Source organism: Ambystoma mexicanum, chromosome 2p (assembly GCF_040938575.1).
Source record: "Ambystoma mexicanum isolate Mex_15411 chromosome 2p, UKY_AmexF1_1, whole genome shotgun sequence".
Taxonomy (NCBI): Eukaryota; Metazoa; Chordata; class Amphibia; order Caudata; family Ambystomatidae; genus Ambystoma; species Ambystoma mexicanum.
The window spans coordinates 833,476,691-833,490,096 of NC_090923.1; the positions used below are offsets into that span (position 1 = coordinate 833,476,691).

Sequence of the window (13,406 nt, forward strand, 5' to 3'; positions counted from 1 at the left end):
GGTGACTCCAAAATTCTATGGGGGTGGAAAGAGAGATTACAATTTTAGATCTCCAGAAGGACAGATCATCCAGACTCCCCAGACCCCAGTCCAAAGCCGCCATGGCGATACTACAGGGCATGTCTGAGATACTGCTGTCGGATGTGTGGAGGGAGCTCCACCCGGCCCTGGAGGAATTCACGTTCCACTCATCCGTGCACACCTCCAGCTCACTTATAGACTATAGATTAATCTCACTGGAACTGATCCCCAGGTGAGCAGCTGCTCCATCCTTCCACGCACATTATCGGATCACTCACCATTTCTGGTTGAAATAAATATGGTAGACGCGGAAGAAGCACCGCGCATATAGCGGATGCCACCGGCCCTACTGTGGGATGAAACAATCACAGAACCCCTGAGAGCGGACATCATCGAATTCTTTGAAAACAACAAGGGCTCTGTTGCCTCGACGGCCACAATATGGGAAACATTCCAGGTCAAGAACACTGGGCACACTAAAAGTCATTAGAAATGAATTAAACCAGTCGGCGATCACTCTACGATCACTGGAAAACACACATTCACACACACCAGGCAGCAAAATCCTTAAGCCATAACGGGAACAGCTGGAGAAATACAGAGAACTGGCCAAACGTGAAATAAAGCACACCACACAACCAAGCAGAGCCAGACGATACGGGGAGGGAAACAAAGCCGGGAAGACACTGGCAGACCTAATTAATGCAGAACATGTGATCAGGTCAATTACGTCCATCACGGGGGTAGACGGGACAGTCCACACAACGGCCGATAAGATTAACAGAGTCTTCTCAGACTTCTTCTCCGAATTATACAAGAACGTTGACCAAGTATCGACGCAAGAACTAGATCAATACATGTCCTCATTTCCACTTTTCAGATTAGAACAAGCTGATAGGGAAATACTGGAAGAAATCGGTCAGGCAATAAAAGACTTGACAGCTGAAAAAGCCTGAGGGCCGGACGGTCTCCCAGCAGACTTGTACAAATACTACTCAGCAGAATTATCCCCCAAATTATTGGAGATATGGGAGGAAGCCCTATCGACCAGCACATTCCGGAATCTATGCGGGAAGCCATCATAACTGTCCTGCTTAAACCGCACAAATCCCCACAAGACCCCAAATCGTATCACCCCCTTTCGTTAATGAACACTGACACCACAATAGATGTGAAAGTCATAGAAAATAGGCTGCTCCCACATATCAATAAACTGATACATCCTGATCAATCAGGGTTCATACCTACGGGATCCACATCCTTAAACCTGCGGAGACTCTTCGCGATAATATTACAACTAGACCCCGCCGCTGAGGCAGTGGCGGTATCGCTCGATGCTGAAAAAGCGTTTGACTCAGTGTCCTGGGGATATATGTATGCCATACTGAACCGTATGGGATTTTGTCCATGCTTCCAGAGCTTTATTTGGCTATTATATAAAGATCCCAAAACCAAAATAAGGACTAACCACACTATGTCCCCTGCCTTCACTCTACAGAGAGGTACACGTCAGGGATGCCCCCTGTCCCTCTAATCTTCGCCCTCACGGCAGAAAGTATGGCAGCACATCTACAGCACAAGCAGTCCGACCGGGGTAATCAGATCTGTGGTCCTCCCCCGCACATCTCGCTATATGCAGATGACACCTTACTATACCTACTTGTCCCTGAAACTAATCTGACACTGGTTATGCAAGACATAACAGAGTGTGCCAAATTCTCGGGCTATAAAAATCAACCAATCAAAGTCCGATATCCCCTTGAAGCCGAGCGCCACAAGATCAGTCTCCACAGCACAATTTTGCTGGTTACCAAATTCAGTTTGTTACCTTGGAATAGTGGTAGCTACCGATAGAAACACACTATATGATTCCAATTACGGTCCCACAATTACACAACTAGAGATCAAATTGACCCTTTGGAACAAACTCCCAATATCAATATATGGTCGTATCTCCCTGCTTAAGATGGTGGTGGTCCCCAAGTTACTATACCAATTTAGTAATATCCCTATATGGCCGGGCTGAGCGTTCTTTGCAAAGAATGGCCTCCAATTTTGTATGGGGCGGTGGTACGGTCAGACAGAACTGGGCCAAATTAAGCGAGAGATATGACACAGGTGGACTGGCAGCACCGGACTTCAGCTTATACTACTACGCGGCGCAAGCCCACTTTGCCAAATACTGGTTTCAGGACACGGCAGAGGCGTATGCCCACATACAGACTGAGAAGTTTGACGCTGCCCCCGTTGACATACGGTCCATGATAGTCACCAAGAAACACGAAAATACGGGCGGGATAGACCAGGTGACCTGCACGACCCATATCTGGGCAGAACTTTATCGCAGGGTGGGCTGCACAAATCCATACAGGGCCTCCTCCCCATTATGGCACTACCTGGACATCACCCCCAAACTGGACACTATGATGCAAAAGATCTGGGACCCTGGGAAAGACCTGACACTTTCTGGGCGGGAATTCTTAAAACTGGAAGAAGCGCAAAGGATATTCAGCCTGGGTTTCACAGTAACTCTCCAATACCACCGCCTAAAGGCAGCACTCAAACACAAATGGCCATCATCCCACCCCCCCCCCACCCTGCCCATTCATACTGGATATCATGGGCCAGGATTGGTTGAGAGGAAATGTCTATAAGATATAAAGCACGGTCCAGTCCCATACCCCCTCCCAGAACACAATGAAAACCAAATGGGAAAGGGATCTAGACTTAACAATAGAAGACACACAGTGGGCCACATACTGCCAACACACCAAAACCAAATCCCTTAAAGCCAACTTTAGGCTACTCAAATTCAAAATTCTGAACCACCTGCGCATCACCCTGGGAAAAATCGCCAGATTCGACCGCGCTAAACAATCTCTGTGCCCCAGATACAAACTTCAAGAGGTCAACTCTTACCATATTGTACTGGGAATGCCCACCTCCTATACAGTTCTGGGAAGAAGTGGCCTCTAACCTCAGCAGTATTCTTGAAATTCAAATTCCGGCTACACCCTTGAAATACCTCCTGGGAGATATTGGAAAGGCTCCCTTCAAGACACCTACACTTTTCTCGGTGGCAACCGCAGTGGCCAAACCCAATATTCTCAGGCACTGGAAGGCGAAATCAGCACCCACAATTCACGCATGGTTTCGGGACTTGGTTGATGTATACGAATGTGAAGAAAGTAATTCAAGGGGAATAACACCTACAAGCCGTCATAAAGACATATGGGCCCCGCTCCGTCGGTACCTGAACACAGGTCCCTTAGATTCTGAACCATAGCAGTACCCAGAGAACCCCTGAAAAGCTCACAACCCTCAATCCGTTCTTAGAACTACTGATAGCATTGTTGTTATATGCAATGTACTGTCCCATATGCAAATTGATGTTACTGTAATGAGTCAGTCAGCGACTGAAAAAAGGCAAATCTTGAATGTAGGAGAAATGCCATTTCTCTGACCCTGCATAGAATTCATGAGAGTAATAAAGATCTCAGCATATGGAGTTCAAATGCTTATCCAAAATCCAACTGTCTCAGCACAGACGGCACTGTGGCATCTGGAGGGCCTACAAGTCCCTTTCCTGTGTTGATGGAGCTATATTCATGACAAGAAGAGCAGTAAAGTTTATTGTTGGTGAACACAGGGCATGTGTGAAGTCACAGATGGCCTCAAGAACACGCCAACTCCCAATTTATTTTCCTTCAAGGAGATCTCTATAGGTGGTCCTTCTCTATAGGATGGGCAATTCCTTCCTAGCCCTGGTATCCCTCAATCCTAGATTGGTCACTAGAGATTAAAAATCCTTACTATTTATTACATATTAACAGTGATAGCCTAAAAGCAAATGCCTTATCTCACCAACTTCCTCTGGGTACAATCTAGGTTGGCCCTAACCTAGGACGCGCAAAGGTAGCTTTAACAAAAATAGGGCCGCTCAGAAACTCAGGCCCCACTTGGCCTCTAACTTCCACGCCCTCCTGCTTCACTCCCAGAGACCATCTCTATCCCTTTGCACCACCTTCCACATCCCTCTTTCTCCTCCCACTCTCTCTCGTTATCACTTCATATTCTCTCCCCCAGATGTTACTTTCTTTACTACCTAACTCCACTCTCTGATCTTACTCCCTCCTACTACTCCCCTCTCTGTAAAATAACTGTCTACAACTTCCACCTTATATCTTCCTCCTTGCCCTTCCATTGGCTATCTCCATCCCTGGTTCACCGGGCCAACTACTGACTTTGGTATGTAAAGGCATAAATAGCGGCCAAAGCACGCCCCTTTCTAAGACAAGGGTCTGCCAGGCTTGGGTAATGGTGGTCTGCTAAAGTCATCAACAGTGTCATTTTTGCAGTTCAGATAAATGGGTCCCAGCGTACCCTGGATGCCGGATTCCCAATTGGATCGCTCTGCAGGCTGATTTTGGTGTTTCACACCGCTCTGTAATCTGTTGCATTCCGTACTCCGCTCAGGCTGTGGTGCAGCTTTTGGGGCCCCCAACAGGACTTGAGGATGCCTGAATAGGCTTCTGTGGAGGCCCTTGCACAGATGGCTGAGCCAGTGTTATGATCACGTCAAGCTAAGGGTCTCTCAGGAGTACGAAAAGGTGCACAGCCCACCAGTAGGAATACAATCTACTGGTAAAGTCTGACACAATAATGGAGTGTCTTCCCCCTGGCGCAAGCTCTACTGGACACATTTCCTAACTGTAGTGGGTGGGAACTCAGGGGTACAGGAGCTGCAGAGGACGACAAAGTAAAGGAGGTAAGTATAGTGCTACTAGGAACAGAAGTAGAACCAGTGAAAACACTCATTTCGACAATATATACGTAAGACCTTTAGTATTAACAATTTCATAATCGAGGGTAGAGGCAGAGTGTCCATCAACTCACGTAAACGCCCTTTTAGTGTAACTCACAGTGCTCCCATTTAACATGGTTAGACTGTGCTGTAACAGTATCTTAATCCATAAATTGTCTTGGTTATTGGTTTCACCCAATGGAATAGGTGATGACGTGTGCTTATTAAGATACTCACTATCACTTACTACTGGACCAATTTTTGCTTTGAAATCACCAACAATCCATATTGGGTATTTATGCCCATACGTATGAAGGATATTATCTACCACTCTTGTGTTTTCTTTTGTTGAGAACATATTTAGGGATCATAAACGTTTACCAGTAGTACCACTGTCTTTTGACAGGATAGCATTGCAGCCAGTACATTTGAAGTGGATTCCCCTATCATATTTACCACCCAGGGGGATCTCACTGTTATGATTAACTCACCTTTTGGTCTCCCTTTTGGACCCTTTACCGCTACTTGCTGTGTTGTGCTACGCCCATCGAATTGGACAATCTCAGTACACCATGTTTCCTGCAGCGCAACAAATAATATATTATCAATTACGGATACTAGACCCTCAGACTCGAATAAGTGGACATACCCACTGGTGTTCCAAGTGTATAATAGATCTACATTACAGATGTCAGACATAAAATGGTGCTTGAAGGCTAATGGCAGCCACTGCCAATACCCAGTGTTAGATAACTATCAGCCCCATTGTCACTCCTTTTGTTTTCTACTGGAGACAAATTCCTAAAGACATTCATCACCTTCTTGCGACCACTTGGAGCACTAGTGATAACATCATCACAAAAAGCTGCAGCCTCTTATCTGGCCCTTGGAGTGGTAATCTGTGGGCACGTTTTATGCGAGTGCTGAGGGTGTAATTTAGTGGTTGGAATCGACACCACTTTACATGTGTAGCCTAGACTTAACAGATCTATTTCATTACATAGTGTAAAGTGGTTTCAGAGAAGAACCGTACATTTGTGATCTACTCTGCAGCTACTTCTACCTGATCAACAAACTTTATATTACATGTTGTAATAGTTCTTAAAGGAACAATTGAATGCAAAATATACAACATGGCTGCTCTATTTAATGGCGGCTGATTAGCCTCATGGCAATCTTGGTTCATTTGTAAAGCTTTTAACTGTGGACCATTGTCCAGTTAGTGTCATTTCCTGCGGGTGGTGTTGCAGAGGTAGTTTTATAAATGTGCCATAAATTTGTCAAAGTACTTTTTGTCTTGGGGGGCTGTGTAACCTCCTGATGCTCCTGTCCCCAGACTCAGACCAGACAACAGCGCATGTTCACGATCCACCCCAGGCATAGATGTAATTTCCTGTTGTACCACCAAAACTGCCGGATTGGAGACATAAAGCCTAGAAATATCTGGCTCAGACTCCAACACGGACTGTACTACATCTAACTGTGGATCCTCTTTGGGGTTCATCGGCATATTTAACACCACCTTTGTGTTTCTTGTGTATTTGTGCAAATTAACCCTGTTGCTATACATAAGAGTTTGTAGCGCTATATAAATGCTATATTATTATTATTATTATCAAGGCATGATTTACAGGTGCCGACTTACGTTTCACTTGTAGTAGGTGTTTCCTCTTTTTTTCTTTTTGTTTGTCACACTTATTACTTATGTCAGGTACTTTCATGGGAGACGGCTCTATCTCAGTCCCTGTGTCTGATAATAGGCACTATTGGTCTGCTAGGGGAGGTGCACATACCACGGTTACATACTGGTTTACAAACTGGGTTCAGATTTTTATGCAACAGTAGGGTTTGGATATCCATCTTTTGTTCCAATCGCTCACACTTAGCTATTAATGTTCTAAGCAAGTTCTCAAAAGCATTGAACAGATCATCAGAGGTCATGCTCATTTCATTGACACTTACACTTTCACTAGGGTCAGAGATAGCCTTGGACATAGCTCTCTCAATCTTATCATGGTTACCCATAAATCCGAAAACAACCTTCTCTAGCCTCATATCACACTGTCCAGTACAGTAATTTGGTGAGATTTACATATGGAACCAAAGCTAGGGACAGTGTTAAAAGAGTGTCTACCCGTACGAGCAGACCTTTCCATTTACATTCCTGGAGTTGATGTAACCTTAGTGGGTGACAGGTCCATAATATTCCCCCTCCTCCTTCTGTGAACTCTGGAGCTCTTACTGCCACCCACCCCCCCCCCCCTGCCTTCTCCTCTTTTCTCCCCTGACGAGGTCTCTGGACAAGTCTGATCTATGAAAGCCTTGTCAAAACAAGCTTTTCCATGCTCTTCCAAAACCATCAAGGACCATATTGACACCCTCGCTCCTGCCCTGGCTGATTTCTGAAACCTCTCCTTTGCCCCAGGAGCCTTCCCTTCCCCCCTGAAGCACTCTTGTGCACCCTCTTCTCAAAAAACCCACAGCCGACCCTTCTTGCCCGGGTAACTATTGCCCAATCTCCATCACTCCCTTTCTGGGCAAAACTCCTAGAAAAACATCCTCCTATACCTACCCGTGAGGCTAAGAACCTCAGGGTCATCTTTGACTCCACGCTTTCCTTCTCTGCCCACATCTCTGATGTCTCTAAAAAGTCAAACTTCCTACTGCACCTCCTTAGAGGTTTCTGCCTTTCCTCTCCTTCCACCAGAAGCTCACTGTTGCTCGAGCTCTGGTACTCTCTAGGTTGGACTACTGTAACAGCTTCTTTCTAAATCTACCTGCTTCTACTCTCTGCCCTTTGCAATTTATCCACAACAGAACTGCGAGACTTGTCCTTGGCCTCAAACCCTGGGATTGTATCTCTCCAGCCCTGAAATCTCTCCACTGGCTCCCAGTGGCTGCAAGGATTAATTTCAAAATCCTTTGCATTGTCCACGAGGCTTTCTGGGGCCTGGGTCCAATATACCTTCAGCTGTCCCTTCGTAAATACCTTCCCTCTCGAGCTCTTTGCTCCTCTAACTCCCTCAGGGTCAGTCGTTTTTCAAAGAAACGAGCTGGGGGTAGATCCTTGTCTTCGGCTGGGGCCTCCCGCTGGAACAGCCTCCCTGCCACTGTGAAACCAGAGGAAACCCATCTCCGGTTCCGGAAGCACATCAAGACCTTCCTCTTTGATTCTGCCTTCACCACTTCTGTCCCCTGCTGATCTGTTCTCTTGGCACTGTGAACCTGGCCTACCTTTTGATTTCCGGGGCCAGGTACCTGCTCGACCAAGCCACCCACCTGCATTGCTTCCTGGCAAATCCCTTGCACTGGGGCCTGTATCTGTAACCATACAGTCCCCCCCCCCGTTCTCACTGCACTTAACAGACTCACCCTATCTATTGCCTTAAACCGGCACTTGCCACCTTTTGGCTGCACTTTCACTGTTTGTTGCTTGTTATTTATTTGATCTACTTATCATTTATCTGTTTTTCCTTTGCTCTGCACGTTCCACTGCTCCCCCTTCCTTGCACTTCTCTCCTTTTCCCTCTCCCACGCGCCTGCGCGTTCTCAATGTCACTGGGCATAGTAAGATTGTTGGTTTTGTTCTCCCTTGTTCCCCTCTCTTGCCTTGTCGAGCGCTGAAACACATGTACAAGCGCAATATAAATAAAAAATCAATTCAATTAAAAAGATATTCAACATCTGGTTCCTCTAAATCACAGTTGGGCTGGTCAGGACTGGCTATTCCAGGCTGGATGACACACTATCCCTCATCATGGACCATAGCCTGTACACTATGTTTGCTTTTAACTGCTAAAGGTAGTGACTTGACACTATCTTCTCCCTGTACAATGGATACTATACAGCTCTTTTCCAATGACGTGTGCATACTCAATGCCCAACCTATACTGCTGCCAATATCAATATTCTTAGTATCATTGTTCAGTATGCATATCACACAATCTAGAGTCTTGTACTGCCCACTCTGCCGGGGTATTGTTGGACCAAACATAACATCATCAATTAGTTTTGTACTTGCACAACCAAATTCATTTGTCAGATCAACAACCATATTCTTTGACAGCCCACTCGCCAGCAATTCTTTGGGAAAATATTCGGTCAGTTGTTTACATGATATTCCGGGTGTCTTGGAATTTGTAATAATCTTTGGGAGACATATGCGTCTTCCATGCAACACTTTATGCAGGCTTTGATCTACTATTGTTTCACTCATGTTTTCAGGCTCTTCAAGTAATATTTTATGTGTTTGAGCCTATTTAAGTCTGTCGCCAATATGAACAACCATATAACCAACACAAAAAGGTGAGTAAGCCTCAAAGAAAGTAATCACTAGCGGAGAGCGAAGCAAACTCGTTGCCATAGGACTTCTTCACTACTAAAGAGCAACACTAGTCAATGCTGGGGTGCAGCACTTTCTGACAGACTTTCAATGAACCTAAAGTTCTTATCCGTGCCGAACCTTTCAGCTTATGTAGATGACATATAGAGGACACACCTGTGTGTGTTACTAGATACATGCTAGTATATAAACTAGTATATATGATGGTGTATATGCTTGTGTGCTACTAATATGCAGATAACGGGTGACACCACATAAGAAACTACGATAGTAAAACTAACAGCTAATTTCTGGGCTTACCATGCACGTCCCGCTCACCTGGGACTGATATAACGTTCTCATCGAACATGCACTATTATGAATGTTGAGATTATGGCATTTACAAAGCCGCAAGAGGACGGTCCAATACACTTCCTCGCTGTAGGATGTATTAGCAACAGAACTGCATAGTATAACATTTGCAAATGTCAGGCACCTGATAGAGCAGCAAGCACAACCATCTACCCCCACTGAAACCGCCAAACAGCGACTTTCTAAGCAGCTTCCCCAAAGCACAAGCGCGAAAGCGCGAGCACGATCAATATGTAGAGCCTTCTGGGAGAAAGGGGTGTGGCGTCCAATGTTTTCTAAAATGCAAAAGATAAAAAGGGGCTATTTAAGGTGGATAAGGATAGTAGGGATAGTAAGTCCGCTTTAGAGTCCAGACTTAATGTCCACAGTGTAATCTACGGTCTCACATTGTCCCCTACCACGTGAAGTAAATGCAGAGATCGCGTAGCATGCAGAGCCAGCAAACAGCGACTTTCTAAGCAGCTTCTCCAAAAATGTTAGTAGCGACTGTGATATAATAGCGATAGGGCAAGTCCTGGATCTATCCCCTCACCCAATATAAGCAGCCCACCAGCGTTACCTAGGGATAGCGATCTCTCTAGGGAACAGTAAGAAATGTTGGAGGGCAAGTTATGCTAGAGTTACTCAACTGGTAACTTTAAAGAGAAAGCAAATTGAATTACTTACCTGATAACTTATTGTGTGATTATAGGGTGTATTGTCAGGTACGATACCCTTATAGTGCCAAAAAGTGTGTTGATACATTGTATCCCGCCAGCGCTCCACATAAGATGGGGTGTGCTGGCTCACTAAAATAAATGTAAAGGGGATGGTAATCCCACTTTACTTCTTGGGAACAGTAGTTTACCCAAGAGGTAATAAGAGAAATTAAAAATGGCAGCCCAAAGGGGCAATCCAGTTAAAGCCCAAAAGTTATAGGGAACTATAAATACAACCACACACTAGAGACATAAAAAGGTCACCCATAAAAAGAGAAAAAGACTAGGGGAGAGGGGAAAAAGATTCCCACTCACCTAGAAATAAGGAAAAAAGAATCACAAAGTCTAGCAAAATGTCCTTGGGTTGATACATGTCAGGAAGCTTTATCACTGAAATTAACTTACCTAGCCGCCTAGACACCCTAGGGAGGGTCTTGCAGAGTGGGCTCACCTCTGCAGCCTCAAAGGGGGTGGCTCCCACTTGGGGAGAAGGGACGAATACTCCTGACACTATACACTCACTCTCACGTCCTCTCGCTCTTTCTACTTGGTACCACTTTCTTCCTCAAAATATATATAAACTACGCTCCTATTTAGCTTCTCCAAAGACTCTTCAGCACTCTACTGTCTGTCTTGTGCCTTGCCTCTTGGTTCACCTCCACACCTCTGACCTCACCCGAACACCTTTTATTAGGCATGGCTTTTACAGGTTTTTTATACCTGTGACCTCCTGTTGCAGCTATTCCTTCCCCTTCCTATTGGTTCTACGTTCCAGATGAATCTAGGGTCCAATCCCCTCTTATATAATCACCCCGGATTGGGTTATTGTAGAGCTACTCTATATAGCTGTTCCTTAGTCAATCCACCTTTTTGTGTGTAGATATTTGAACAGTCTCTGTTAGTATCTCTGTTGGAAATGGGTTCAGTGTTATTCTTTTCCTGTGGTAAGTAATGTTTATCTCTTTTGGCCGGCACTTGACTATCAAGAGTCTGTTTGAAAGTCTTCAGCTTTCTCCGGTGGTCTGCTGGGCTCTCCTGGTGTGGCATGACATGCTGGCCCTAGTAGCTCTGAAATAAAGAAATGAGAACTAGGGCCTGAATTGAGGGTGAAAGGCCTTTGATTGTTGACAGTGCCAACATAATCAACAGTTAAGTCACAAGGGTCTCTCCCACCACTGAGTACAATCGGCTCTGGCATACACCCTAGCAGGATTGCTACCCAAGGTCGGAAGGGGTCCCTGACCCATCCCCCCATGGGCGTTAGCTCTGAATAATTCGAGGGAGCCTTCTAAAATGGATGGGATAGTGGTACCAGATCTCTAATTGCACCAGAACATAGCACAGATATAATATGCAGTATAAAGTTATCAGAAGAAGTCTGATTTTGTACATTTGCAAATCGAGAGGAGTGGTACATCCCCAATTATGTTACAAGCATTACTACAATGCGTGCAAGTGTAGTGTTAAAAAATGAAGAACAAACTTGGAACACAAATTGACTAGCACTGCGAAAACAACAAATGATTATATTATGTATTTACCTCTACTTACTTTGTGTAATAGAAATGCAATATCAGTAACATTTTAGAAATAATTCTGTTCATGGTTTAGTAGATTGAAAATAAATTCAGTTGTGATCATTTTGTAGACGGTTTATATATCAAGCTTAATCAGTTACGAGGGAAGGTTACCGACTGGGTTATTTGAACTATCGGCTTAAATAAAGCCTTGTATATGCGGGATTCCAGCTAAACAGTGTCAATTAATGTGTAATGTGCCCGTTACCTGAAATGCATATATCAAGATTATTTTCTAAAGCAATGGGTGCACAAACACACAAACCCCATTCAGTGCGCACTAACACTTTAATAAATGTACAAATGTTCATGAAGTTGATATAACGAATGTGACCAACTGTATATTTAGGTAGATATTCACTGTTGAGAGGTTTTAGGGTATGTCTTTTGTTAAGCAGGAGATAAGGATGTATAAAACAATGTTACATGATATGATTAACAACTTGACTTAATGATAATGTTGCCACTACTTGCTATGGGTGTTACCCACTGCTGTTCGAATGTGTATTTGTTTCATTAATAAGCAAAAGTTATGAATAAAGTTCTATGTAAAAGGCTCGAGGGGAGGTGCAGAGGCTGAAGAAAAGTAGCCCGTACTGAAAGTGAGAATCATTTGCTATGAACTGCAGACATGTTCTGTGGGAAGGTCACAACGGGATGTAATATGAATATTAATGAAAGTCAGAATTTTGCATTCTGTCACTTGCAATAAAGATTCGGAATCAAAGAGTGCTTCCTGTCAACTACTCAACAAGTTTCAAGAAAATAGAACATTTTCTCAATGAAGGGGGGATGCTCTATGCCTCAACTAGAGGATCTTTCATATTTTTCTTCGGCAGTAGATGCACCTGTGCCAAATAACTTGCCATATTTCGATTGCTTTTGGTGCTGGCCCCTAGTCGGATGCTGTTGCCAGCCCCACAATCATGAAAACACTAAAAGGCATAGAAATCAATGCTGTATGTACATAGCCCAGTTATCCAACAGACCACATTTTGGTGCCTGATGGATAGTTACCTCACATGCGTATTGCCTTGGATGCGTGTTGCTGGTAGAGCAGTATTTCATTGTTGGGCTTCTGGCTCCCTAACTTTCTGGGTTCCCTAAACTTTTTGCTGGCATGCGTTTTCATTTTGTTACCTTTCTTTTGTGGTCAGTGGAATTTTCTTACATTCCCCTGCAACCCTTTTTCTGGTGTGCTGCCACTGGTATAGCTGTCAAGGAATGGTATATTTTAAGCACCACTTTTCGGTCACAGGGTTATTCTATCACTCTAAAAGCTTTATAATTTTAAGAAGCATGTCACAAATAATAGAATGAGTACAATGTAGCTCAGTACAACACGATAGAAATCATAACAAAAGGCATATTAAGAACTAACATTTAACCAAGCCGTCAAACAACAGACAAACCCTCCCCAAAAAAACACCCAAACAAACACGCACACACAAAAAACAAGTAATAATACAAATTGTGCACAATCACATAACCAAGAACCACATCACAATCAGCTGCCAGAATCACCATAAATCATTAAAGGGTGCCAATATACTAGCATAGTCTTCAGAGCAATCTATCCTCTTATACATCACCTTCTCATGACAGTATAATCA

The 13,406-nt window shown here is 44.2% G+C and overlaps 1 protein-coding gene across 2 annotated transcripts in view; it reads right to left on the reverse strand.

Moving 5' to 3' along the window:
- The window catches only part of ZC3H4 (zinc finger CCCH-type containing 4), a 748,106-nt gene that overhangs the window by 301,266 nt on the left and 433,434 nt on the right, over window positions 1-13,406 (reverse strand). The gene's annotated exons all lie outside the window — the stretch shown is intronic.